Raw genomic sequence first — 5,933 nt, 5'->3', positions numbered from 1 at the left:
GCTGGGCTCAACGTATGGACCGATGTTGCATAACACTTCAAATGTGGCCTCTGAAAATCTGAAATGTTGTAGTCCAGTGGTCCTCAACTCTGGACCGTGAGATCCACTTTCCTGCAGAGTTTAGCTCCAACCCTAATCAAACACACCTGAACAAGCTAATCAAGCTCTTAATGATTAATACAACGTTACAGGTACACAACAAAATCCCCAATGTTAAATCAACATTGCTCAGAGTACATATTGTCCCAATCTATATAGTGTTAAAGTTAATGAGATAATTATATGATTAATTTAGTGATGTTTGAGCATTAGTGATGAACACCTGCTGTTAACAAACAGAATCACTGAAGAAAAGTGAAACACAAGAACTACAACTGACTTCAACCACAGCCTTAGTTGAAATAACCAGATTGACTTTATTTTTGTCACAAGTCTACGGAATTGATTGTTGAGAGTTGATGATGTTTAAGTGATAAAATGTGCTACCATTATGGTGGTCAATGTTTGCTTTAGTTGGTCTCGTGACTCATTTAATATCCAAAGTAAGCTTCTTTAAGCATTTGCAATAGTGTTTCATGATAAACACTTGAGCTTCTCTGAACAAAAGTTCAAAATACAAATTTGCTTGAAAGAATTTTAATGAAACTCCTAAAGAAATTTTTGTTGAAGATCATTTGTCACAAAATTATTATTTTATTTTGGTTATTGACTGATATTCGGGTATAGTAAATGTGTAAAAAAAAAAGGTATAATAAATAATTGTCAGTGCTAAAAATGCACAACTATATCTTCTAAAATATACACTTAGACATCAACACTTACCATACAATCCTCAACAGTGGTGACAATAATTATCCATACTGCAGTGCATGCTGGGACTTTTTTCAAATTGCGATACCCAGCATGCATTGCAGCATGAAACTTTTTGTTTATTATCACCATTGTTGAGATTCGTATGGTGATTTTTGCTGTTTGTGATTTCGGTAAAAACTGCAGAATAATATCTTGCATGCACTTAAAGGTGGGGTATGTAATTCTCTTTTTTGGCCATTTTTTCAAAATCACTTAAAATCCTATTCCTAACCCACTTACAGCCACTGAGTTAGAAGCACTGAAATAAAAATTAAGCAATTTAATCATCTGTGGAACGGACAGGACTCGAAAAACTCCAGCCAATCATTTCCAAGACCACCTAGAATCATTGGACAGTAAGTGCGTCAATCAATCGGTCGTACCATCCCCCCCTCCCCCCTCTATGTCCATGTTCTTTGAATGGGTGGAGTCAAAGGAAAGAAGGTAGGACCATTTGAGTTGTGTATTTTCAAAATCTGCCAGCCGTTTTGCAAATCACATACCCCACCTTTAACAGTTTTAAAACTCCACACGATAAATGATGAATGCCAAACTTATTTCCCATACTCTAGTTTCACAGGGTAGACAAGGCAAACCCCTCAAATGTATTAATGACAAAACACTGATTAGCGATTTTACATTTAATAAGTTCAGGTTCCAATGATATGCTATTGTCACGGGGTGACTTTTCCTGGGGCGGAACCAAAGTGGCAGAGATTTGTTCCGCCCGGATCAAACACCGCCACTTCCGGTTTTCTTTCCCAGCACCAAAATCAGGGCTAATCGGCGGCAGGTGCACCAATGAACAGCGCGATCTCTGGATTGGATGAAGGGGAAGCAGGAGGAATATAAAGAGGGCTTCCAGAAATCAGTTAGGAGGAGTTGTGGCAGCGGGAGTTGTGGCAGAGAGGTGACGGCGGGTTGTTGCGGCGGTCGCGCACCGCCGCGGCTGTGGGTTCCGGGTAGTGATGGGCAGATCGAGGCTTCGTGAAGCAATGAAACAGTTGAACCAAATGGTCCATATTGTTTCGAGGCTTCGAATCAATCTGACACCCGTCTCCACGGTGACACCTAGTGGTCACTTGCAGGTGTTGATCTGAAACAACCTTGACGAGCCATTAAAATTGTTGTTTTTTTATTTATTATTGTACTTTTTTAATATGTGAATCTTGTAACCTATAGGCTCCTCACTGTGCATAATGTTATTTTGGTCCTGCAAAATGAATATTAATAAAATAAATCAAGCCACAATGTCTCACTTTTTTAGATATTTTTATTCAAAAATATTAATTTCTCTGCTGTGGAAGGACTTAGCCTACTTCTTTTTTTTACAGATAATTTCTCCAGCCTTTGAAAAAGTCCGCTCACAAGGGACACTTGTTGCTGGAATGCAAAGATATTTTTTAGCCATGACATACAAATGAGGAAAGATTACTGCTCTCTCTTTCCAGTAAGTTAGTGGATCATGAGTTCTGGGCAAATACGCATCGTTGATGTATTTTTTCACTTCCACTGTGGCATCAGTTGTAGCATTGTGTATCATCTGGGTTTGATGGATACGAGTATCAAAAAGTTCCCATAAACTGTCCTGTGTTTCTACTGGTGTTGATGTTGATGGGTCTGATGAGGCTATCTATCTATCTATCTATCTATCTATCTATCTATCTATCTATCTATCTATCTATCTATCTATCTATTAATCTAGCTGTCTATATATATTTATATCTATGTATCTATTAATGTGTCACTATAGGCTATACTGTCTACCCTATCAGTCAATATGTTGTGTAAATTTAAATGTAAGCCTAAATATAACTAAACAAATCGCACTATAAATGTCACTATATCACCAAAAATCCGCTATCTCAAAATCAAACTCCTCTCACAAAAACCCACGAGGTCAATATGCGCTGATTTCACTTTTATACAGATGTGCGATCGTGTGGTCTGTCCCGACCGTGTCAATCAAACACTGATTCGGCGGATCACACCTGATGAAACACTTAGTGAAACACTTCGAGGCTTCGTTTGGCCATAGTCACGTGACATGGGTGTTTTGAATCACGCTTCAGATCAGTGTTTCGAAACATCTGCGCTTCGGGATCTCGCAAAGCTTCGGAACGACTGTTTCGCGTCAGCCATCCCTAGTTCCGGGTCGGGTGCAAGCCAAGCGTGGTGGTAACCGCTTCCAGCCGTCGCGGCGAGAGAATCTGGGCATCTGGGCAAAGTACCAAGGACGACACATGGTGAATATTGTGGACTGAGCGATCAAGGATCTGGAGGACTGCGAAGAGAAAGGAAGAGACGGGGTTGAGTATAATACGGACCGCGTTTTGCATTGTGATTCAAGTGTGTGTTCGCTGTTGAGAAGTTACCTGCAGGACAGCTTCCCGGAAGTGCTGCTCAACGAATCCCTTTGGGAGAGAGAGCACAGCGGCCAGGACGCGAGCGGAGCACTGCAAGAGGGAACAAGACGAGCACACGTGTTGATCGATGCGTGAGTACCCTGAGAAACTGATGCAGTGACAAATTCATCGAAAGTGTATCATCTGTGAGCTATGTGAAGTGGGATCTGGGAACACGAGTGGCCCCACTGTGGAAAGTGAGTAAGGGAGAGCCAGAGGCGGTGGACAGGAAGGACGCCGGGGTGGTGTGGCAGCGACGTCTCTCTTGCTGGTCCTACAACCAGAACAGCGCTTCAGTGATCCCCCGAGGTAGATGACATATGGAAAAGTGGTCTTCGGACCTTAAGTGCACGTGGAGTGAGCGTGGAGTGCCGTGGGTGAGTCAGTGTTTTGACCTTTGAAGTGTACACTTGAAGTTTGCCGTGTTGTGTGCGGGTTGTCCCACAAGACCACTTTCCAGACCAACTCCCTCCCCGAAGAAGAGAGGATAGGATCCTGAAGCTGGTGGAGCAGTCGGTCCATACTTATGCCGTGTTCAAACCCCCGAGCTTGAGAGCAAGAAAGGAACGGACGCATCGCGCCTACGAAGTCAGTGAGTGAGCCCCACTGTGAAAAGTTATACTTACCTAGATACTGACCAGAAAGTCCCAGCATTGACCCAGATCCAGCGGATGTCCTGGAGGTGCGGACCCCCGACCCATCACTCCAGGGAACCGCCTAGCCACGCCCGAGGCTAAAGGTAACCCAGTCACCCCTGACTCCCAGTACTTCCCTGTTGTGTCTCTGTGCCCAGGAGGAAGAATGCGCCCGAGACAAGAGGAGCAACCTGGGAAAGAAAAGGAGAGACGAGTAAGCAAGCCGAAAGACATCAGAGCTAGACATCGAGTCGAAGAACGAGACGACTTATCTGAGGTCTCTCTGTGACAGAGACAGCGGGCTCCGAGGCGGCGTCCTCACCCTCCAGTTCCCCCTGGATTTTAGCCCCTTCACTTCCCCCTCCCCCTGTTTTTAAGTAATTTAATAAAGAATTGTATTTTAAACTTCCACTCCAGTGTCCTCGTTGTGTCTGGTCGTCTGGGGTGTCCCTGGGATTGGAAATCAAGGGAGGAGCGGTGCTCACGCAGCCCGCTCCGACCTGTGATACTATCATATTCTGATTTTTCTGCTTTTAAATCATTATATATGATGTTGCAGAATATAAGCTAATGTAGAAAGTGATGGATGGGTCAACAGCCCAACTAAAGCAAACACTGATCTCTATAATGGTGGCATTATATTTTTACCAATAAAACATCAACATTTAATAACACTCTGTAGAATGGGACAATATGTACTTGAGCAATGTTGATTTAACACTGGGGATTTTGTTGTGTACCTGTAACATTGTAATCATGAAGAGCTTGATTAGCTTGTTCAGGTGTGTTTGATTAGGGTTGGAGCTAAACTCTGCAGGAAAGTGGATCTCGCACTCCAGAGTTGAGAACCCCTGTACTACACAGAGCCGTAGTTAACTGACAAGCTGAGCCATATCGCATTAATTATCGCAGGCGATACGTCCGCGATATTTAATGCGATATGGCTCATCTTGTCAGTTAACTACGGCTCTTTGTAGTAAATGCCACTACATCTGAAAGCAGGTGATGGTGATTTACTACTAATCAAGGAACCGGCTTTACTGACGAGATGCGCCTAACAATGTCATGCGATATATCGCCCAGCCCTAGTACACAACAAAATCCCCAGTGTCAAATCAACATTGCTAAGAGTACATATTGTCCAAATCTTTAAAGAGTTAAATTGTATTAGATAATTATATGATTAATTAAAGGTAGGGTAGGTCAGAATTGTCTAAAAAAAACTTTTATTCAAATTTGTTTAAACTGTCTTTATATACCAATGCATAATTAAAATGTAAGTACTCTGATAAAAAGAGTATAAAAATCGAGTGACTCTAGACCGTTTAATCTTCATTAAACACAACTCATTAATTTCATTCACTCCCACCTAAAAACGGGTGCGCGACTGCGCGCACGTGGGCAGAGCCAGTAATAACGGCGGTAGTCATGGCGACGTCGAGTGACAGTCGCGCAAGCCAATCCTGTGATTCGTCCCGAATGGAAATAATGAGCTGTGTTTAATGAAGATTAAACGGTCTAGAGTCACTCGATTTTTATACTCTTTTTATCAGAGTACTTACATTTTAATTATGCATTGATATATATAGAAAGTTTAATCAAATTTGGTAAAAAGTTTTTATATAAATCCTACCTACCCTACCTTTAAGTGATGTTTGAGCATTAGTAAAGAAACACCTGCTGTTAACAAGCAGAATGACTGAAGAAAAGAGAAACACATGAACTACAACTGACTTCAACCACAGCCTTAGTTGAAATCAAATGAAGAAAACATTAAATCTGTGAAGATATCAACAGAGGAGGAATAAACAACTCCACAAACAGCATTACCAGCTTCACTTATTACTAACCAGACTGACTTTATTTCTGTCAGACGTCTATGGAATTAATTGTTGAGAGTTGATGTTGATGTTTTAGTGATACACAAAATTATGCCACCATTATGGTGGTCAATTTTTACTTTATTTGGGCTCGGGACTCATTTGTTTTTCTAAAGCAAGTTTCTTTAAGCAATTGTAAATGTTTCATGACTATATCTTGT

This window comes from Phoxinus phoxinus (assembly GCF_949152265.1).
Source record: "Phoxinus phoxinus genome assembly, chromosome: 9".
NCBI lineage: Eukaryota > Metazoa > Chordata > Actinopteri > Cypriniformes > Leuciscidae > Phoxinus > Phoxinus phoxinus.
The sequence above is the reverse complement of the archived record's forward strand: the minus strand, read 5'-3'. Positions refer to the sequence as shown.